Source organism: Tachysurus vachellii, chromosome 17 (assembly GCF_030014155.1).
Source record: "Tachysurus vachellii isolate PV-2020 chromosome 17, HZAU_Pvac_v1, whole genome shotgun sequence".
Taxonomy (NCBI): Eukaryota; Metazoa; Chordata; class Actinopteri; order Siluriformes; family Bagridae; genus Tachysurus; species Tachysurus vachellii.
Genome location: NC_083476.1, coordinates 22328742 through 22353741, shown reverse-complemented (window position 1 = coordinate 22353741; position 25000 = coordinate 22328742). Strand labels below are relative to the sequence as shown.

The 25000-nt window shown below is 39.7% G+C and overlaps 1 protein-coding gene and 1 long non-coding RNA gene across 2 annotated transcripts in view; both read right to left on the bottom strand.

Annotated features, from left to right (window-relative positions):
• Window positions 1-25000, bottom strand: part of LOC132859585 (uncharacterized) — a 107565-nt gene that overhangs the window by 41475 nt on the left and 41090 nt on the right. The window lies entirely within an intron of this gene.
• Window positions 24199-25000, bottom strand: part of yipf5 (Yip1 domain family, member 5) — a 5501-nt gene continuing 4699 nt past the window's right edge. Inside the window, exon 6 of the mRNA XM_060891295.1 lies at window positions 24199-25000. This exon is cut by the window's right edge and continues 395 nt beyond it. The gene's annotated coding sequence lies outside the window, so the exon portion shown is untranslated.

Genomic DNA, 25000 nt, shown 5'->3' with positions numbered 1-25000 from the left:
GCAGGAAATGTGAAATAAATTGATCACTTTTTCACAACTACCACCTTTATCTGAAAGAGAAGCTGTTTTTCTGAGTCTGAATAGACACAGAAAGTGTTGTGGAGTACAGGGACAGGCAGACCAACACCGCCATGCCAACAAGCTCATTACTGGTTAAGGCACATGGTGCAGGCATGAACATGGGCAATTAATCCAGAGGAGCACAGCCAGAGATGGTCCAGCTGGTCTCTCCGGGCCTGAAGGAATCATATTGTTCTTTAACCTGGTGAAGCTGAATCACAGAACAAAACTTTTACCTCCATAATTAAATAAATTAAATAAAGTAAGCCTGCACCTCAGTGATCTCATTACAAAGCACCTTCTTTGTGGGAGTCGAGTCACAGGTGATCATTTTGTCCTTGATACCTTTTTAACGCCGGCGATAAACAAAGAACACCAGAGATATGAGGAAGGCTCACGGTGGCCTGCAAGCACCACGTCCTCTGGTTACACCTGACACTTTCAAATGCTTCAAAAAAAACATATGAACTTCTACTGAACTTTCACAACAAGACCTTGGTTATTTTAGCAATAAGCCAGAGTTTCCTGTAACTTATAATAATGATGCCTGAACACACAGAGCTGAATTAATGTTGGTTTAATACACAGGCAGGACAAGTGTGTAAACTTACTGACAGATCAATTAAAGGCAGTACAATTATTAAATTCATATCTAAAACAATTTCTAACATGAGAGAATCAAAACCCAGAGAGCAGAAACACAAACAGAGCAACACAACTAACAAACACATGACATGGAATATCTGAGCAACTAACATAAAACAACTGAACACAATCAGGTAGCAAGCAAATGATGGAACATGGAGCAGAGACAGAAACAAAACTGAGCATGAGCACACGAGGCTTGTCACCTTGGGAACAAGATTTTTACTTTATTAAATAAAAGAAGATATTTTCCTGATAAAATAATACAAAAAAAAAAACAGACCAGAACACACACTTATTAACATCATCAATTCATGATCTGATCTCTTTCTGTTACAATCCCCATCTAATACATTAACACCTCAAACAAATACAAACCCATTTGTTGTATATTATATTTGGGGAACCTTTCAGTGACCCTGTTCTGAATAGTAGAAACCCCACCACAGTAGGAGATGTTCAGGTTTATTTATCATCACAGCTTTCGCACTGTACCCCCATTTTTACCCATAATTCACCTGAAACATAACAGGGCATGTGTCTAGAATGAAAGATAATCACTCCTCATCCAAAATGCCAGAAACTGCTTTGACCTGGATAAGTGAGCTACTTGTCCGACAACCTCGAATCCACATAGCGTGCTATTTATACAACATGATCTACAACATGCCAGTCTTTAACCTCTCCTCTTCTGGCATCCCACGAAGACTTATGGAGTATTTTCAAGGACAGGGTATAATTTTAGCACCTGTGCCAGAGATGAGCGAATTAAAAATGACTACAATTTTATAAGATTAACACAGAACATAAATAAACTCTGTATTTCCTGTTTATACGGTGGCACTGAGTCTAACTGGATCTGCTCACACATGCTCTGCCTGGTGATGATTTGCTGCCTGCAGGCAGACTCCATGCCTTAATGTAGGTGAATCATTTTGACTGGAATTTTCTGACCTGTTCATGCACACAGTTTTCTCTGTGGTGCCATCACACATCCAGTACATTCATGATGCTGCTTGATGCAAGAGAGACATGACTTAGATTTGGATTTGGAGATTTTCAAAGTGTCTCATAAGAAAGATTGCAGCACTGAAAAGACTAAAATCCTTCTCACACATTCTGAATACATACGAATTTATTCAAGTTTCATTCATTCATTCATTTTCTACCGCTTATCCGAACTACCTCGGGTCACGGGGAGCCTGTGCCTATCTCAGGCGTCAACGGGCATCAAGGCAGGATACACCGTGGACAGAGTGCCAACCCATCACAGGGCACACACACACACTCTCATTCACTCACGCAATCACACACTACGGACAATTTTCCAGAGATGCCAATCAACCTACCATGCATGTCTTTGGACCGGGGGAGGAAACCGGAGTACCCGGAGGAAACCCCCGAGGCACGGGGAGAACATGCAAACTCCACACACACAAGGTGGAGGTGGGAATCGAACCCCCAACCCTGGAGGTATGAGGCGAACGTGCTAACCACTAAGCCACCGTGCCCCACTTTATTCAAGTCTGAAAATAGGAAAAAACAAACACACAGTGTGTTACACATGACAGTTCAACAATTCAGTAATTCTTCTAATGTAAAAGAAAATCCATAGTGACAGTCTGTTGGAATAGAAATTAGTGACTTCTTCCACACTTCCAAAGATTGTCTTCTTCTGACTCACTGTTCCAGCAAAATATAACAAGTTGTGTCATGATTAGTTCTGTGTGAAATCGCTCGTATTGAATCATCTATAAATTCATATTTTACTTTGTTGCAGTAGATGTAAATTTGTGAAATCGTGAAAGAACGACGAACTTAATACGTGCTCTGGATATTTACTTACATTAACATGTATCCTATGAGTCACAAGACAGTGTGTGATATAGTTTGACAAAAGACAGAAAAGACACCTCTGATGAAGTAACCCAACAATACGACTGAATTCGCCTGGGGTAGCGTGCTTTTGTGCAATCTTGTTCATCTAGCTTTTCATTTACAATCTATCAAACGAGGAATCTCAAGCCAGAACATTACCAGTGAAACACATGCTTGAATTACAGCCAGTGTCTCGATCTTAGAACGAGATTTCAGTGCGAATTTGATGTCGAAATCCTGATGGCTAATGATTAGAAACGGCTTTGGATCTGTCGAGGGCCGATATCAGGTTACACTGACTCATTACAGGTTTGAATTTAAGATTAAATTGAAGAACGCGTGCATTTTTAAAAATAAACATCACAGCATGAGAGCTGTGCGCTACGAGAACGTTAGTCTCCTGTGCTCGGCACAGTCAGGTTGACATTTTACTTCATATTGAGGTTCTGTAATAATTGAGTTCAGCAAGTTCCAGCCAGTTGTAAGTAAATGTTGCAGTGGGCCGTGGGAGGAAGACAGAAGACAGAAGTATTAGTCAGCCACAAAGCTGGAGGAGGTGGTCATTCAGTGTTTAGTGTTTTCACAAGAGTAGGTACGCTATGCAGAACCAGCCCACTCTATTTCCTGACCATTTACAGTCATATTTGCACTTTTACGACTTAACGCTCCCGTACATGTGTTGATATGTTTCACATAAACACAAAAATCATGTTACTTTGCTGTACTGTGATCAGAGGAACATGAGCATTTATGAAGCTCAAGTCTATTTAATGTTCTCCCAAATCTTGTGCCATGATTCATCTTGAAAATGAAAGGCAAAAGGTTTACACATCACTCACAATAAACCAAAAAACAGGAAGCGGCAGATCTTCTGTATATTTGTTATTCTAATCCCTATACTGCATTTTTGCCAAGTAATCATTTCTCCTCTTACACAACAAGGTTGCACATTGGTTCCTGCCATGACTAAGCCAGAGCAGGTCAATATTTTGGAGCTGTACCTTTTTTAAAGAACAAGTTGTTATTTGGTATCAGACTGGGCGTTCTGTTCGATACCAGGAAAAATTGTGTACTCCGTTTAGATACAATATATACTGTAATGGTCAAGGAGACATTTACCTACAAACATTTAGAAACTTATTATCTTAGTGTATTAACATACAATGTTTATAAATCACATAAAAGAAGAACAAGAAAAAACTGACTCTCTGTGTCAAACATCCACTCCGTTCCTATCACACACTGCAGCCTAGAAGCATGGAGTCCACTACCCACAATGCACCTGCACATCCATCTTTACAGACGCCAAACTTCTTATCTCACCTCACTTGTTTCCCTCCTCTGATATTCTGTTTGTTGATCCCTGACCTTGTCTGTTTTTTTTAAATGACCTTGCATTTGAAATTGTCTGATACTTGTATTAAACATCACGCTAACCTGCACCTACATCCTCATTGGTTCTCTTCTGTTTTAAATAAATAGTTTTTAAATTCAAACGGGGGGGGTCACGGTGGCTTAGTGGTTAGCACGTTCGCCTCACACCTCCAGGGTTGGGGGTTCGATTCCCACCTCCACCTTGTGTGTGTGGAGTTTGCATGTTCTCCCCGTGCCTCGGGGGTTTCCTCCGGGTACTCCGGTTTCCTCCCCCGGTCCAAAGACATGCATGGTAGGTTGATTGGCATCTCTGCAAAAATTGTCCGTAGTGTGTGATTGCGTGAGTGAATGAGAGTGTGTGTGTGTGTGTGCCCTGTGATGGGTTGGCACTCCGTCCAGGGTGTATCCTGTCTTGATGCCCGATGACGCCTGAGATAGGCACAGGCTCCCCGTGACCCGAGGTAGTTCAGATAAGCGGTAGAAAATTAGTGAGTGAGTGAGTGAGTGAGTGAGTAAATTCAAACCAAACACAGTTTATTTAATAAATACAATAAAAAAAAATCCTTGCCTAGTCAGAAAATCAGGTAGCTAAATAAAACCATGGAAAGGTAGTGTGCAGAAATGCCTCAGGCTGCTCGCTTTGTCCTGCTTACTAACAAACCCAATTCAGCACGAAGCCTTTCACCTCACCGTGAGATTGTGTTGCACCATTCAAACCTACACTTTCCACTGCTGCTTTTACTTTTCATGGTTCATCCACTGAATTCTTGCCAAGATCAGGAATTTATTTTATGCTAGTGTGTTGTATTGAATCTCGAGTGTCTCCTTGAGCCTGTAGTATGTTTCAGTACAGAAGGCTTTTCCATCATAAAACAGACATCGCAGACAAAACCACACACATTTCTGAAGCCGACACAGCAGGTGGTGTTAAATGCTTATAGCTCTATGGCTCAAAGTTTGATTCAGAGTCTGCTTAAGTTTCCTGCAGATTCTTTGACTTCCTTGAGCAGTCATCAATGTTGAAATGTGGACAAACCAGGTTTAAAAGATGCACCAAGCCATTGATCTTCAAACTACCTCAGGGGTTAAAACAAAGTCAGTCAGTCATTCCCTGGCAAAAGGCAATACCACAGACCATAGAGGTGTACAGGTTTGTTGGAGTTCTCAGTTTATATATTTCATAAAGCTGTTTATGGTCTCACTATATACACATAATTGTTTCATGAGATCATGGGACCACAATTTGGCATTGAAGGTATGGTCCAGCAACACGGTCATTTCCATGTTACTGCCTGTGTTCATTCACTTTACAGGGAATAGAGCCTGAAGTAAAAAATGACCATTGCAATAGGGTCAGAAGAGAGCAGGAAGATCTGCTCTTTAGTTCTGGAGGCTTTCTGCCATCAGTGCGTTGAACAAACAAGCACTTATCACATTTCATCATGGCCTCTGGGAAGAGCTCCAAAGTGAACTGGCCTCCATAACAAATCCATAATAGGGTCATTTCCGGTTGGATAATTTGCTTTGCAAATGAGGCGATAAAAAAGTTGGAAGAGAAATACTGACCCAGAAGGAAAACATCAGTTTGAGGCCATTTGCTTCACCAGAGTGATTCTCACACCCTAAACATAAGCTAGAGCTCAGACGCTTTATCACATGCTATTTGGTCAGCAAGATAAGCATCTATTTAGAGTACACCGACCTCATCTAACCCAAGTTTCAAGCAAAGACCTTTCCAGAAATATCCCAAAATAGATTCACTATTGTCCCATACAACATCAATCTGATCCTGAGGTAGCTTTCATGGTGGAGGTGGATGCCTCAGAGGTGAGAAACACCATCTGTTAGCTTTAGATAAGTTAAATCCTAATGTTGGCAACCAATAGATCCTTGCCCTGAAATCCTCTCTTCTATGAATAGGTCAAAAGGGACCCACCATCCCTTTGTTCTCTACATGTATTACGTGTATGTAATCTGTTATTCCCAAAAAAACCTCCTCAACTCACCAAGAAAGGTGGGCTAGATTTCATTTCACCATGACAACCAAATTTGACCCTACCCATAAACCTATAGATGGTTCCCAGTATTCTATTTTGCCGCCTGGGAAATGATGAGTCACTCAGGCATACACACCTTCCACCTGCTATCTCCTCATAATTGGTATCCAGAAATACACACTGTACATATAATATACAGGGCAAGACACCTTGTAGCTCTCTGCTGGAGCTCTGGAGTCTTTATCTATCACTCACTGCCCCTGGTTTTATCCACCACTATTCCTACCTATTCAACACATTTGGATTAGCCTAGTATACAGTAGTACTGAGCACATTGCTGCTCATCAGCACTACCACTTTCAATAAATGAGACTAGAAATGTACACAGAATAGTGAAATATTCTCCTTTGGAAGTTGGGGTCAGAGCACAGGGTCAGCAATGATACAGCACCCCTGGAGCCTAGAGGGTTTTAAGGGCCTTGCTCAAGGGCCCAACCACTGACCTTCTGATCAACAATCCAGAACCTTCACCGTTTGAGTCACCAGTGCAGCACCTGGAACTCCCAGGTGGTCTCGCACCCAAGAACTAACCAGGCCTGAATCTGCTTAGCTTCTGATTAGACATTCTCATTAGAGATTAGACATTGTCATTAGAGATTAGACATTGTCATTAGAGATTAGACATTCTCATTAGTAGGGTTGGGAACCGAGAACCGGTTCTTATTCAGAACCGCTTCTGTTTTTTAACAGGAACCGGAACCGCGCGGAATTTTTTAGTTTCGGTTCCAAACGTGGTTCCGATGCGATGACGGGCAAAGCGCTGTGAGCGGTCACTTTAAATAGCCATGTCTTACCTCATGAATATTAATTGTTTTACAGTCACGCAACCAAATTAACGCAGTTTACCACAGAAATCAGTCACTCGCGCTGCTGTGCTGAGGTACACTTTGTGTTAAACATGTCTAAAAAAAGTCTAAAGTGTGGATTAATTTCCAAAGCTACAACAAGAAAGCAAATCTACCCCATCATAAAAAAAAACAAAAACAAAAACACATTTTCCAAAAATAAATGTTGTGGTACAACACGCAGGACATCAGTGATGTGTGATCTGGTGACAGTACAGTGTATTACAGTGATGTGTGTGAGCTGGTGACAGTACAGTGTATTACAGTGATGTGTGAGCTGGTGACAGTACAGTGTATTACAGTGATGTGTGTGAGCTGGTGACAGTACAGTGTATTACAGTGATGTGTGTGAGCTGGTGACAGTACAGTGTATTACAGTGATGTGTGTGAGCTGGTGACAGTACAGTGTATTACAGTGATGTGTGTGAGCTGGTGACAGTACAGTGTATTACAGTGATGTGTGTGAGCTGGTGACAGTACAGTGTATTACAGTGATGTGTGTGAGCTGGTGACAGTACAGTGTATTACAGTGATGTGTGAGCTGGTGACAGTACAGTGTATTACAGTGATGTGTGAGCTGGTGACAGTACAGTGTATTACAGTGTGTGAGCTGGTGACAGTACAGTGTATTACAGTGATGTGTGAGCTGGTGACAGTAAAGTGTATTACAGTGATGTGTGTGAGCTGGTGACAGTACAGTGTATTACAGTGATGTGTGAGCTGGTGACAGTACAGTGTATTACAGTGTGTGTGAGCTGGTGACAGTACAGTGTATTACAGTGATGTGTGAGCTGGTGACAGTACAGTGTATTACAGTGATGTGTGTGAGCTGGTGACAGTACAGTGTATTACAGTGATGTGTGATCTGGTGACAGTACAGTGTATTACAGTGATGTGTGTGAGCTGGTGACAGTACAGTGTATTACAGTGATGTGAGCTGGTGACAGTACAGTGTATTACAGTGATGTGTGTGAGCTGGTGACAGTACAGTGTATTACAGTGATGTGAGCTGGTGACAGTACAGTGTATTACAGTGATGTGTGTGAGCTGGTGACAGTACAGTGTATTACAGTGATGTGTGTGAGCTGGTGACAGTACAGTGTATTACAGTGTGTGAGCTGGTGACAGTACAGTGTATTACAGTGATGTGTGTGAGCTGGTGACAGTACAGTGTATTACAGTGATGTGTGAGCTGGTGACAGTAAAGTGTATTACAGTGATGTGTGTGAGCTGGTGACAGTACAGTGTATTACAGTGATGTGTGAGCTGGTGACAGTACAGTGTATTACAGTGATGTGTGTGAGCTGGTGACAGTACAGTGTATTACAGTGATGTGTGAGCTGGTGACAGTACAGTGTATTACAGTGATGTGTGTGAGCTGGTGACAGTACAGTGTGTTACAGTGATGTGTGATCTGGTGACAGTACAGTGTATTACAGTGATGTGTGTGAGCTGGTGACAGTACAGTGTATTACAGTGATGTGTGTGAGCTGGTGACAGTACAGTGTATTACAGTGATGTGTGTGAGCTGGTGACAGTACAGTGTATTACAGTGTGTGATCTGGTGACAGTACAGTGTATTACAGTGATGTGTGTGAGCTGGTGACAGTACAGTGTGTTACAGTGATGTGTGTGAGCTGGTGACAGTACAGTGTATTACAGTGATGTGTGAGCTGGTGACAGTACAGTGTGTTACAGTGATGTGTGTGAGCTGGTGACAGTACAGTGTATTACAGTGATGTGTGAGCTGGTGACAGTACAGTGTATTACAGTGATGTGTGTGAGCTGGTGACAGTACAGTGTATTACAGTGATGTGTGTGAGCTGGTGACAGTACAGTGTATTACAGTGATGTGTGAGCTGGTGACAGTACAGTGTATTACAGTGATGTGTGAGCTGGTGACAGTACAGTGTATTACAGTGATGTGTGAGCTGGTGACAGTACAGTGTATTACAGTGATGTGTGTGAGCTGGTGACAGTACAGTGTATTACAGTGATGTGTGTGAGCTGGTGACAGTACAGTGTATTACAGTGATGTGTGTGAGCTGGTGACAGTACAGTGTATTACAGTGATGTGTGATCTGGTGACAGTACAGTGTATTACAGTGTGTGATCTGGTGACAGTACAGTGTGTTACAGTGATGTGTGTGATCTGGTGACAGTACAGTGTATTACAGTGATGTGTGTGAGCTGGTGACAGTACAGTGTATTACAGTGATGTGTGTGATCTGGTGACAGTACAGTGTATTACAGTGTGTGATCTGGTGACAGTACAGTGTATTACAGTGATGTGTGTGAGCTGGTGACAGTACAGTGTATTACAGTGATGTGTGTGAGCTGGTGACAGTACAGTGTATTACAGTGATGTGTGATCTGGTGACAGTACAGTGTATTACAGTGTGTGATCTGGTGACAGTACAGTGTGTTACAGTGATGTGTGTGAGCTGGTGACAGTACAGTGTATTACAGTGATGTGTGTGAGCTGGTGACAGTACAGTGTATTACAGTGACGTGTGTGAGCTGGTGACAGTACAGTGTATTACAGTGATGTGTGTGTGCTGGTGACAGTACAGTGTGTTACAGTGATGTGTGTGAGCTGGTGACAGTACAGTGTGTTACAGTGATGTGTGTGAGCTGGTGACAGTACAGTGTATTACAGTGATGTGTGTGAGCTGGTGACAGTACAGTGTGTTACAGTGATGTGTGTGAGCTGGTGACAGTACAGTGTATTACAGTGATGTGTGTGAGCTGGTGACAGTACAGTGTATTACAGTGATGTGTGTGAGCTGGTGACAGTACAGTGTATTACAGTGATGTGTGTGAGCTGGTGACAGTACAGTGTATTACAGTAAAGTTATTGACTGTTTTTTTTTTCGCTTTTCGGGTTTTGCACTTTGCTGACGGTCCCTTGGAATCTGTCTCTTAGGTGTTCGCACATAGACACATGTATTTTGTCCACAGTGGAGGAAAGCTGATATTGAGGAAACTTGGGTTGTAGCTGCGTTGTAGCTGCCTCTCTACATTACTACAATAAAAAGAGGCGTTATTTGTGTAATAAGAGTGTTTAGGTCAGGAGTTATTGACTCAGGAAACTCGAATCTGTGAATATGGAGCCAACTTTACTTAAGTCCCTCTGAGAGGGTTTTCTCCACAGCTGGAGATACAATAAGCCAGAAAAGGTCTCGTCTTCTCCCAGAGAAAGCAGACATGTTAATTTTTCTTCAGAAAAATTGCTAACTGTTTTGCTAAGTTGTAATTCTGGATGTTAAATTTGATGTTGGATTTATTTAAATTTAAATTGATATGAATTGAAATGCTCTGTTTAAAATATTTAAAGAGTGATTAATAAACACAAATGGAATTGTTTCAGTATTGTGCGTTATTTTATTTTTCACATTTCTTTTATTATGGAATCAGAATCAGAACCGGGAATCGTAAGGCAGAACTGGAACCGGAATCGGAACCGGAAAATTCCTTTTGATACCCAACCCTACTCATTAGAGATTAGACATTCTCATTTGAGATTAGACATTCTCATTTGAGATTAGACATTCTCATTTGAGATTAAACATTCTCATTTGAGATTAGACATTCTCATTTGAGATTAAACATTCTCATTAGAGATTAGACATTCTCATTTGAGATTAGACATTCTCATTAGAGATTAGACATTCTCATTAGAGATTAGACATTCTCATTAGAGATTAGACATTCTCATATGAGATTAGACATTCTCATATGAGATTAGACATTCTCATTAGAGATTAGACAATCTCATTAGAGATTAGACATTCTCATATGAGATTAGACATTCTCATTAGAGATTAGACATTCTCATTAGAGATTAGACATTCTCATTTGAGATTAAACATTCTCATTAGAGATTAGACATTCTCATATGAGATTAGACATTCTCATATGAGATTAGACATTCTCATTAGAGATTAGACAATCTCATTAGAGATTAGACATTCTCATATGAGATTAGACATTCTCATTAGAGATTAGACATTCTCATTAGAGATTAGACATTCTCATTTGAGATTAAACATTCTCATTAGAGATTAGACATTCTCATATGAGATTAGACATTCTCATATGAGATTAGACATTCTCATTAGAGATTAGACAATCTCATTAGAGATTAGACATTCTCATATGAGATTAGACATTCTCATTAGAGATTAGACATTCTCATATGAGATTAGACATTCTCATATGAGATTAGACATTCTCATATGAGATTAGACATTCTCATTAGAGATTAGACATTCTCAAAATGACATGGCTGAAAGCAAGTAGACCCAGATGTAAACAAATGCCTGAGAAATAAAGCAATTACTAAAGTTATTGACTAGTTTTTGATGAAAGATGGAATCAAAGTAATTCATGGTGTAGTTGTGGATTCAGTCTTAGGAGAATGTGCGTCTTGGTAATGAAGAATCAATGAAGACTAATCTTGTATTTAACCCACATGTTATCTGGATATGTTACCAGGTGAATTTAGTGGGTCGGTTTAGCAGATGTTTTGCATGGCTTATAATGATTGTATCGTTTCCTCTACCATGTCCTCATCCTGCCTGTTGACTGTGGCTCAAAATCACTGTGATAATCTGTTTAACACTTGAGCCACTAATCACAATTTATGTGATAATATCATATATTGAGCATGTAGCATGTTGACAGTGTTATCTCTCTTTCTTATAATGATTTATAATCCCACTCTCAGTGTTTATAATGATTTATAATCCCACTCTTAGTGTATATAATGATTTATAATCCCACTCTCAGAGTTTATTATGATTTATAATCCCACTTTCAGTGTTTATAATGATTTAGAATCCCACTCTCTGTGTATATAATGATTTATAAACCCACTCTCTGTGTATATAATGATTTATAATCCCACTCTCAGTGTTTATAATGATTTATAATCCCACTCTTAGTGTTTATAATGATTTATAATCCCACTCTCAGTGTATATAATGATTTATAATCCCACTCTCTGTGTATATAATGATTTATAAACCCACTCTCTGTGTATATAATGATTTATAATCCCACTCTCAGTGTTTATAATGATTTATAATCCCACTCTTAGTGTTTATAATGATTTATAATCCCACTCTCAGTGTTTATAATGATTTATAATCCCACTCTCAGTGTATATAATGATTTATAAACCCACTCTCAGTGTTTATAATGATTTATAATCCCACTCTCAGTGTACAGTATATAATGATTTATAATCCCACTCTTAGTGTATATAATCATTTATAATCCCACTCTCAGAGTTTATTATGATTTATAATCCCACTTTCAGTGTTTATAATGATTTATAATCCCACTCTTAGTGTTTATAATGATTTATAATCCCACTCTCTGTCTATATAATGATTTATAATCCCACTCTCAGTGTTTATAATGATTTAGAATCCCACTCTTAGTGTTTATAATGATTTATAATCCCCCTTTCCAGTGTTACCCAGATGAGGATGAGGTTCTCTTTTCTCTCTGGTTCTTCTCCACGTTTCTTCCTCATCTCATCTCAGAGAGTTTTTCCTTCATCACCTCATCACTCATTAGGGATAATATTATAATATTAAAATATATATTTTGAGTTTATGATTTCTGCTTTGAGACAATGTCCATTGTTAAAGGTGTTACAGAAATAAAACTGAATTGAATTAAAAATCTGTCTGGTCTTTATCAGATTTAAGGTACTTCAGGAGTATTAAACTCTAATGTTCAGCTGTGATCATCTCTATATCCTTGTGTGAGTTGACGTCCTTCACCCTCGGGTCCTATAACAGCTTTACATTTGTGCCCCTTGTAAACTACTCACAAAATAAATAAAAATGAGTGTGACTATAAATTGTCAACAGTCACAACTGTTTATTTTCACTCTTCATAAGTCATTAATATCATAATAACTGTTTCTGGCTGTTTTTCTGATTTGTGATTCTATCTGTGAAGCTGATTAGCATTTCTAAAATTATCCACACTACTCACTCACTCACTCACTCACTCACTCATCTTCTACCACTTATCCGAACTACCTCGGGTCACGGGGAGCCTGTGCCTATCTCAGGTGTCATCGGGCATCAAGGCAGGATACACCCTGGACTGAGTGCCAACCCATCACAGGGCACACACACACTCTCATTCACTCACACAATCACACACTACAGACAATTTTTCCAGAGATGCCAATCAACCTACCATGCATGTCTTTGGACCGGGGGAGGAAACCGGAGTTCCCAGAGGAAACCGGCGAGGCACGGGGAGAACATGCAAACTCCACACACACAAGGTGGAGGCGGGAATCGAACCCCCAACCCTGGAGGTGTGAGGTGAACGTGCTAACCACTAAGACACCGTGCCCCCTATCCACACTATATAAGGAACATTTTTTTGTACTATTATGTACTATTTACACCCACCATCGGAGATGCTAGAAGACAAAAAAAAAGGTGTTTGTTCCCACTCAAACCACATAGCTGAGAACCCTGAGGTGAGCTGATGGCTTGATGTGAAAAAAAATCTGTAACCGATGTTCCACTGCCAATTCAGAAATCGGCTACAGTTACAGCATCCTGGACACTCCAGTTGATCACAATCTTGTCCTTTTGCTAATATAATAACAAACAATGTAAACAACAAACCTATAATTACTTGCATGTATTGTGAAAACTGTGATTAAATAAAATGACTAGAGGTTTGATGTCATTGGCACAAGACAAGAGCTTAGCATAGCTGTCAGAACATTAGCACCCAAGTCTATAGCTAGAGAAGAATGTGACACTTTAGTCAGATCTTTTTACTCCTATTTTTCCTTTTGAGTTGTCAGTCCTCTATCACCACAAGACATGGTGAAGGATAAATACAGGGATTTGGAAGCTTCTGCACTGGTATTGACCTTTTCATAACTAAAACTTGCTTTATTTTTCTACTAAAATAGCAAGATAACAATCCAGGATGAACATTATTTTTTTTAAATGTATGTATATCTTGTTTGCAGCCACGAACTTCATCTGCTGTGTGACGTCTGTCACTGTGTTCAGTCCTCGCTGCTGATCCAATTCATTCAACAAGTCAGTCAATAAACAGTGTAAACAGTGTGTTGTATTAAAGTAAAACAGGCTCGAGTAACACACACTTGACCCTGTTGAGGGATTTTACAGCACAGGATTGAGGCTCCAGATCACAACTATACACCAAACGCTCCCAGTTTTCCTGCTTTAATGCATTGGTCTGGAAATGATTCCAAACAAACACCTATCAGAAGAGCCCCTGCTTCATGTACAGTAGCATGCATTTATCACTACTGTGAGCCAAAAGCAGTACATTAGATGAAATAACGAGGCAGAAAAAACTCGAAGGCAGTCTGAGAGACTACATTATGCTTATTTTTAAACAGGAGCAGAACAAATAGCATGAATATCTTTTCTTGTGTATTGAACACATACTGAAAAATAGTCGTATGAAATCTACTTAAAGAAGATATACTGTATGAATGCTTGAAAGATTCAATTTTAAAATTCAATTCAAGATTCAATTTGATTCACGTTTAAAAAATTCCACGTATTATATTTAGTATAGAATTTTTAGAAGATTTCATTCTACTGAAAACTACAAATAAGAATAAGGGTTAGATTTGTAACTGAATAAACACCACACTATGCCTACTGTCTGCCATTGAGAGATGCAGTGCACCACAACACTGATGTACACAGACTACTACGTCATCTGGGTATTTTTACTTAGTGGAAATATTGGGGTTGTTTCCTGACTGTGTACTTCACACTGCATGGGTGGGGTATTTGTGAGACTTTAACATGGCCCTTACTGAAATCCGTGCATGCCAGAGTTTGCTAAGGTTTCTGCACCATGGAGCGTGAGAAAGGTCAGTTTCTGTAATAATGTGTCATAACGACATGGGCATGAATGTGTGAAATACATTGCTATGGATTACAGTATAACTGTTCGACTCTTAGGTTTGGAATGAAGTAGTTAGAGAGATATATAAATAAAAGGGTTAATCAGAAGTTTAATCTTTATATAAACCTTTACACTGTGCTGATTACAGGATCCTGAGAGGATTGATTGTGCTGGTAGGAGTTGGGGAAAGTGGATAAATGAGACACAGATGGATCCGGACAACAAGACCGACTTCTTTATGGCCTGTTTATTGGCCTCCTCCCTTTTCCTGTATCATGTCTCTCCTCTTCTCACCTTCAGGCTCGTTCAGTTTAATATGTTAAGCAGCAGCTGCGGATTAGTCACGATTTAATGCCAAGGCCTATTGTTTAATACCGTGAGAGAGAAAAGTGTTAATAAAGACAAGACATTAACCTTCATGTTATGTTCAGCTGTTCATTATTCAGCTGTGCAGATGACGACCACTGACACGAAGCTTCCTGTTTATTTGAGCAACATAAACAATATGTCTGATGTTGTGGATGCACAAAATCATAAGAATAACCAAAGGCAAGGAAAGGAGGAACTTTTACAGAAAGATACTGTAATCTTTTAGCATGCTCCACTGGACATTTTTTCTGTGTGTGTGTGTCTGTGTGTGTGTGTGTGTTTGTGTGTGTGTGTGTATGTGTGTGTGTTTGTGTGTGTGTCTGTGTGTGTGTGTGTTTGTGTGTATGTGTGTGTGTGTTTGTGTGTGTATGTGTGTGTGTGTGTTTGTGTGTGTGTGTGTATGTGTGTGTGTTTGTGTGTGTGTCTGTGTGTGTGTGTGTTTGTGTGTATGTGTGTGTGTGTTTGTGTGTGTATGTGTGTGTGTGTGTCTGTGTGTGTCTGTGTGAGTGTGTGTGTGTGTGTGTGTGTGTGTCTGTGTGTGTGTGTCTGTGTGTGTGTGTGTGTCTGTGTGTGTGTGTGTCTGTGTGTGTGTCTGTGTGTGTGTATGTGTGTGTCTGTGTGTGTGTGTCTGTGTGTGTGTGCGTGTGTGTGTCTGTGTGTGTGTGTCTGTGTGTGTGTCTGTGTGTGTCTGTGGGTGTGTCTGTGTGTGTGTGTATGTGTGTGTGTTTGTGTGTGTCTCTGTGTGTGTGTGTGTCTCTGTGTGTGTGTGTGTGCTTGTGTGTGTATGTGTGTGTGTGTGTGTCTGTGTGTGTCTGTGTGAGTGTGTGTGTGTGTGTGTGTCTGTGTGTGTGTGTGTGTCTGTGTGTGTGTGTGTCTGTGTGTGTCTGTGTGTGTATGTGTGTGTCTGTGTGTGTGTGTCTGTGTGTGTGCGTGTGTGTGTCTGTGTGTGTGTGCGTGTGTGTGTCTGTGTGTGTGTCTGTGTCTGTGTGTGTGTCTGTGTGTGTGTCTGTGTGTGTCTGTGTGTGTGCGTGTGTGTGTCTGTGTGTGTGTGTCTGTGTGTGTCTGTGTGTCTGTGTGTGTCTGTGTGTGTCTGTGTGTGTGTGTGTGTCTGTGTGTGTGTGTCACACACACACACACACTCTTTACTAATGATCACTGAATAACAGCATCGTGTCTATCTATAAAAATACTGGAATATATTAAACATTTATATGTCCAGAGTGTTATAGCACAGTACAAAGATTCCATACTCTGTTACACAGCAGCTTTTCCCCCAAACATTCAGATCATTACCTTTGTACTGCCCCCTAATAGAATTCATGTTTATTTGTCTCAGCAATTTGATATCTTTATTAGAGATTATTAAGTACAGGCTGTGTTAATTGTGTATTAGAATGCAACCTGGTCCATGTTCTCTTCCTCGTTCTCTTATGGACACAGCTGCTCTGAAAGCCACGTTCAAATTAACAAATTTCGCTCATTTAATCTAAGCCACAAAACACAGGGTTCAGCGGAGATAGACCGAGGCCATGGCCCAGACCAAATATTAGCAGAGATGCAAACAGGCTGGAAGTGAGAGACAGAATTAAGCCATCATTAGAGAAACCAATGAACACGTGGCACAGAGCTTTCTACAGAAATTAGGCTTTGAGATGATTACTTACACACACTCATCGACCGGGTCAAGCACAGGTCAAAGCTGGGTTTCTCTAATGTTTAAGAAGAGAAATATTTATGCACTGGGTTTTGGTTGAAAAAAAAACATACAAAATTAAATTAAAAACAGAAAAATAATATAAAATAAATAATTAAATAAAATAAACTTCAGACTGAGAAAAACTCAAACCAACAACCACGTCACAGACCACTGAAGTTCTTAACTCTCGATCTGTGTGATATTATCTGTTCTGCTACCACGTGATTATCCGATTAAATAAGTGCATGAATGAGAAGGTGTTTATTATTCTGGCTCTAATCTAACTGTGTGTGTGTGTGTGTGTGTGTGTTAGTGGGGTTTGAAGGTCATTGAGCTTTTATTTACAAGGTGTTCTGGATGGAGCTGAAGTGAAGCATTGCTGGAGTTTTGACCAGTTTGGTCTGACATGGTGTTGGTGGAGTTACATTCTAGTGGCCATGGTTTGGGAACATGTTTGTGTTTTGTAGCTCTAGCAAACAAAGTCTACCAGTTGGACCAGTTCTGCCTGTGTACTGGCAGCTGTTGTCTCTTAATCTAACCTTGTAAAGAATTTACTCTAGAGTTTGGAACAATCCACCTAATGTTATATAAATATATATAAATATATATAACAATATTACTTAAGGTTCTGATCATGCTTTTAATTCCTGGAGCAAGTTCTATATCTTTGGAACCCACAGAGTTAGAGGGGAAAAAATGAGACAGGAAAATAAAAGTTACCCAATACCCACCCCTCACCATGCTCTTTTTATCCTTTCATCATCCTTTCTGGACCTTTAGCACTCATTCACATAGAGCAAGAAAGGAATCAACTCTTTACTGGACGTTCATTTCCTTTACGCAGAGATACTTCTGCAGATCTCCATAAAGCAGTTCAGTGGAAATGCTTCGGCTTCACATTCAGGTAGTGGAGGAACTTAACCACAAACCACAAACCACTGAGAACAGCCCAAAATATCTCTTCATCCTACACCATGTTCTGTTCTTCAACTAAGAAAGAACAAAGATACAGTAAGCAGCTTAACTGCAGAGAAGGTCGTCCTTTTAGTTTTGCGTGTAATTACGTAATTGACAGAAAGGCAAAATTTCAAATTATTTTCTATTTATTTACCACGTCCGACCATGTTGATCCCGAGGGTTCGGTTCAACCGTCTGATGTTCTTCTGGAATCATTTACTCTTGGGATCTTATTTCACTGTTACATAAATCTCTCTCCCTGATGAGTTCTCAAATGTTCTTCAGAACATCTGGCAGCATCTGAAGGAAGCACATCCAGAGGGGGAAAAGTGTGCTGCTTTGGAGTTCTGTCTTTTCCATGATGCCATCTTCTGCAGTATTAGACCTTCTCTTCACATGATGCTCAGAATGATGTTCTGTGTAGTGAATATATCTGTGTAACATGTTCCACTTTATGCTGTTAAGCTTCTTTAGTTAGTCGTGTTTATCACGAGTCGTATCCTGAGAATAACAAAAGAGGACTGCAGAATTACTGTGAGAATTAAATCCACACTCACTCTTCTGGACTCTTCTGGTGTTATGAATATTTCCTCTTTAACAAACTTTCTTATAAAGTCTGTGTTCTCATCATCTAAAGTCACCCGTTCCAGTTCAGTTGAAACAAAGCTAATCTGTTTCTATATGAGTCATTTTATCTCAGAATGATACAGGCATTGAGGGATGTGTTCTTGTGAAATAAAGCAACACTTTATTGAGATAAAGAGACATAGTTATCCTCCATGAGTCAGTGATTAGTGACACTGATTAAGTTCCAAAATTTGCTTATTATTATTTCACTTAAAGTTTTCTCCGATGTAAAAAGCCCACAGTGTGAAACCTGCATACTGTTACATGGTATTTATGGTTTGGTTGTTTTTAGCACCACATGCTACATGTCAGGATCTTAAAGCACAATTATTGTGATTTACTAATTATTAAAGCTGTGACATTGCAAAGTTTCACAAAGTTTTTCAGATTCACAAAGTTTTACTCTGTAGCATAATAAAAACTGTTAAAAAAATCTTGTTAATAATAATTCATGACTCCTACAACACAGTTACAGAGAAACAACCCGCTGTGAAAGATTTAAGGAGATCCACAGCCCAAAATGTAGATGATTTGTGATCTCTTTTCAGGTGATTCATCCCCAGGTCATGATCTTACAATATCTCTCCTTCGGTCACAGCTCGCATCCTTGGTGTAAGAAGGATTCTGCCATTTTTCTCCACACAGGCTGCTCAGGTACTTCTCTTGTCATTAGGAGACTGGACTACTGCAGCTCTCTCTATCAGGTCTACATATGAACACAATTCATTTGATGCAAATGATCCAAAATTCAGCTGTGACTTGTTTTCAACCTGCCTAAGTTCTCCACATCATCCTACTGCTGTGTTCCTCCACCGGTTCCTGTAGCTGAACACATCAGCTTTAAACACTGACGCTTGTCTAAAAAAGCCACAAACAGATCATCTCCCTCTTACCTCAAAGCTCTTATCAGTCCTCACACTGCACCTCACACCCTCAGATCTACAGCACTGCTCCACTGGTCCCACCATCTCTCAGGGTAAGAGGGAGGAACACATCATATCCTAAGTCTGTATCCTAGTGGACCAGAGTTAATGTTTTCATCGATAGAGACTTAAAAGCACTTTTGTACATCACTCTGATAAGGGAGTCTGACAACTGGCGTAAATGTAAATGTAAATGCCATTAAAAGCAGCTAATCGTTGTTAAACCTGACAGTGTTTTAGAAGCACACTGAGCCTGAACACAGTGATCTACACCATCCTCTGTGGCTGAGAGGGATGAAGTACATGCTAATCATGTCAAGTGGCTCTCCACTCACAGGTTAACCTTAGTAATGTGTTCTGCATTTTACTGACCGTGTCAGAGCCGAGCGTGGGGCCGCAGTCATGTGGCGGTCGTGTAGGAGCAGTGAACAGTGAAATATTTCCCTGAGTGATTATTCCCCCAACATCAGAGTCTGATCTCACTAACGATCTTGTAGCCGAATGAACACAAATCCACACAGATACTGTACACTCTAACATCTAGTGCTAAGACTTCACACAAGAGAACAGTGGAGCTGATTAGATAAATCTGGAATGAGACGTCCAACAAGACCATAATGTGTGATTGTCAGGGCACAAACTTTTGGATGTATAGTTAATAAAAATTTTGCAGTTGCGTCCTGGAAATGTGATGGTTTGAATTTGGTATCATCATTACAAAGTTGGGTTAAAGTCACTAACTAAACCAGTAACTAGTGAGATGGTTCTCGCTTCAGCTGCGGTCGAGGTCGAGGCTGGACGTGTATCGGGTTACAGTCGTCGATCACCGAGTTCTGCATGGAACGATCCGGACACACGACAAGCGCAACAATTAACCTAAATGAAAGTCAGACACAATCAGTGCTCCAGCAGCACATACAGTGCTGAATATTCATGTGTAATTCTCCATGCTACTGAATACTAATGCTCATGTTTCCTCAACACAGAGCTAATCATGCTCATTATTTTTCGACTGTTTCTCTCACGGACGTCGGATTGGATCGGACTAAAATTCCCTTCATGGACCAAAGGTGGTTTTTACAAAAATATTTGTTTTTTTCAAATAGGATTATATTAGTATATTATATAAGGATTAATTACACCTGAACAGGCTGCTAAAAAAAAGGTTATAAGGTAAAAATGTTTTTCTGATCGTTCTGTACTCTGTAATCAGCTATTAATAATTTCATCGGTTATATTAATCACTCAGGAAACATCGCACTACATGATGCTATACAGTGAATATTTACAGCAAAGAGATTCGACAACATCAAGTCATCAAGCAGCTCAGCAGCTTAGTGGTTTTAAACCTAGTACCTTTTTGTTAGCTGCGTAACATTCAGCAAAAAAATTCCACCCCGACTCCACCTCCAAAACCACACCAAAAACAAGAAACTTGGGGGGTGGGGGAGTGGGGGTAGCTGCAGAGAAGTGGGGCATCGGAAAATGTGAGACTCAATTTACATTTCCTCATCTTTTACATGAAGAAACCAGAGGACTGTAATGTACACGTCTGATTTCTGGTGTACATTACAGATATGACCCTTTCTATAATCCACATTTGCACACAGTTTTTTTGCCCTTTGCACTTTCTGTCTCACATTTCAGTTGATTGCTGTTTTGCACAATACTTTACAATATCTCATGTAACTGCTGCTATAACACTGTGTTCATTCCAGTATTTCTGCACACACAATATTGTTGAACATACAGCATTTACACTGGTGCTGTTTCTGTGTATTGTCTTTTGTGTATTGTCTTGTATTTTTGTCTTTTAGTCTTTTGTCCTGCACTGTCTTTTGTCCTGTACTGTCTTGTCTGTCTTGTCCTGCACTGTGTACACCAGGTTACACAGACACACTTTATGTATCTAAGACTAACTTACTAAGTCCTTATAGCTCTGTCTTTGTTGTATGTAGCTTCATGATCCTGAAGAAACGTTGTCTCATGTCTCTGTGTACTGTAACAGATATATATGGTTGTAATGACAATAAAAGCTTCTTGTCTTGACTTGATTTCGCTTTACCAACATTTACTGTATGAATATCTCACAATAGAAACAGTTCTGTTCATCATACACACTGTCTGAACTCACACAGCGACTCTGATTCGATTTAATATCAAATTATTGTTTATTATTATATTTATATTGAACATGGAGCACCGCAGTGTGACTCCTGCCCCAATGGGCCAATGTTTTTTTTTATATTGTTGGTCACTAGAACAAGGCAAATAGTAATATTCAGATTTATTTATATAGAGAGGTGTGAATGAGGACTTGTTGGAGATGTTTGGAGGTTGGAGATGTTTGTCCAGCTGAAGTTCCTCCACATTCAGAGACACAAAGCTGGTCATTATCAGATCATTTCTACCTTATAAACGTTCAGTGAAAAGTCACTCAAACTGAATAAACATACAACACAGAGGAGAAGAGAAGAAAACAGTGAGAATGATGCTCTGATGTGTAGTGTGGTGTCACTCCATCACTCCTCTATGACATGCTGCACTGGATCTGATTCAGACATGAAACACTTGATGTAATACAATGGAATATATAATTAAGATTATTGTATAATCCTGTTCAGAATATTATAAAGTATTAATAAAGAGACTAAAGTCCAAGGACAGATCCATGAGGACGATTTACCTGAAACTTCAGTGAAGCTAAAAGGAGAAAAGTTATTCTGCTGTTTGTTCAACTCAAAAAAATTAAACGGACCAATATTATGACACAGGATGTACATTTTTTATTATTATTATTATTGTTGTTGTTGTTGTTGTTGTTATTATTATTATTATTATTATTATTATTATTATTATTATTATTATGGTAAATTTGTATATATATTTGAAACTAGAGGATATTTTAACTCCAATTTACTTTTACCATCAGGTTGATGTAAACAAGACCAAAGCTTCCCTTTCTCACAGTCTTTATTACGTTCTCTCCATCTGTGAATGAAGAGTCAGTCAGATCTTTGATCTTTTCTCTCAAACACTACAGATGGTCCTGAATTACACACAACTGCTGACCAACACCACAAACCAAAACCCAGCCGGATGGAGCTTGTGGCGCAACACTGCCATCTAGGGGGTGAAGAACACTGAAGAACGTTGTGAGAACGTGGTGAGAACGTGGTGAGGTTAGCAGGTGTGGAATAAATCTTCTAAATGCTGTGAAATAATCAGAGAGGTGACAGAACACTGAGAGTCTCAGGGCAGAATTCATTATTACAACATCATCAGATTTCCCAACAAACAAACAGACAAACAGACAGACAGACAGACACACACCACACACACACACACACACACACACACACACACACAGACAGACACACACCACACACACACACACACACACACACACACACAGACACACACACAGACAGACACACACCACACACACACACACACACACACAGACACACACACAGACAGACACACAGACACACACACACACACACACACACACACACACACACACACACACACACACACACACACACACAGTGTTGTATAAGTATTCATTGCCTTTGCTATGAAACCCTAAAGTTTTTTAGGGGAAAAATATCAGTTTATTTTATATAGTTAGTTTATCAGCCCCCTAGTGGAAGATCAGAGCTATTTTCCAATCTTTCAATAACATTTTTCATCTAAATACAATTTTATAAAATCATAAATTGCATTTTTTTTTTACCATAATTTAACTGCCTTACACTTTACTTGAAGAACTTTACTGATAGATTTATTCTTTATTTATTGTTGTACATTTCTGAGCTGCTTCATGCCGCACTTCTCTGGATGGTTTTCATGGTTCTGGCGTCTGTTCGCTCTTCTCCCTCAGCTCATGTGCTCCATCCAAACAATTTAATCATTACCAAAATATTCTGCTGGACAGAAAGACTCTCTCTAAACCGTATCCACGGGGTGCGTTTTTAGTGCCAGATCCTAAAAGAAAGCATTTTTGGATGAAATACGAGTGAAAGCTTCAGTAATATTCGAGAGGATTCCGTCTGTTGGTCCCAGACCTCAGTGAGCCTCAGATACACAAGAGTTTAGTGATCGGTGTAGATGATCCGTTAGAGGAGTAGACAGCAGGTAAGTGTGGAGAAGAATCAGGTTTGTTTGGCACTAAACTGTGCTTCAGTCTTTAGTGCTGATGCTGAAGGTTATTATACTGATTATTAAGCTCAGCCATGGAGAATCCTGATGTTAGCAAAGCCTTTTTTTAAAGCACTTTTCTGTTGTTCATGCATGTTAGCCAGGTTTCCCCATAGATTTCATCTCCACCAAACATTAGTTGCTGTGGTATTGAAGGCTTTAGATCAAAGACAGATTCGTTATAAATGCTGAAGCTATGAATTTAGCTTCGTCACTCAGTACTGATGTGATCACACAGGCCTGTGTGTTTAAATCATCTTCACACCTACAGAGTCTCTGCTGGTTAGCTGAACTGTGTGGATGTGTGATGCTCTGTGGTGGAGCGACGTTCCTTCCACGTTCCCAGGATTGATTTCGGATTAAACACCACCGTGAGCAGGATTAAAGCCGGAAGCACCATATAAAATTTTCAGTCTTAAATTTCTAACAATATTGTGTTTATTATTGAAGCGTTTAATGCACCAGACAGAAAATAACGGTCTTAATCCTTTGGCCCTTAAACCAAATGTGCTTGTGCGTTTGAGGGGAAAAAACCCCCACAAACGAAGCTCTAAACACTTTCTTTAACACTCACACGATGAACTGCTTCCCAGGGCTAAAAAACATCACGTTATCACATGACATCACATGTTCAACCCATTTATTTTTTATTTTGGAAACATGGCCTGTGAAACAGCACAAGTGTAACACACAACCATCTTTAACTGACTTTTCACAGAAGAGATAAAAACCATCAGACTCTCCTAGACGTTAAAAAAAAAACACTCTCTGGCGTCTCGGCCATGTGAGAGACAAACAGAGCAAAGAGCAAACCTGAAGCTTGTACTGGAGTGAAGTGTGAACGTGTACACTCGTGCAAAGTTATTACCAAAAAAATAAATGATTACGGTAAAGTTTCAACAAAATTAGTAAAGAAAAATAACCAATAGAGGTTTATATTCGTGCCGAAATAAGAGCCGTGGCTTTGGATTTGAACTCAAAGCGATTTAAATGATAATGTTTCCGTGGTTTGGGCCGTTCCATCATTTACACACGTTAATAAACACTGGGGGGGGAAGAAATACATTTTTTGGTGTGTAAGAGTGTGTGTTTAAAATAAACACCACACACTCACCACATGTCCTGAACTAATCACATGCTGACAACCTGACAACATGCTGAGCACAGCAGAAAAAAAGCAGCTGTGTTCTGTAGAAAGCTGCGTGTTGTAATAAAGGAGAAACAAACGTGATTTGATAACAGAATTATTCACTATTTATATATATATATATAAATGCCTCTGGTCCACTTTCAGCCGTTTAGAGAGCCTTTTAATTTTGTTCGTTAATCTAAACAAGAAAAAATACAAATAAGTCACTTTTGAAATGATAAAACTGAAGACTGGACAAGCAACCGGTCTAAAAGTAAACAGGGCTGAGAGAGAGA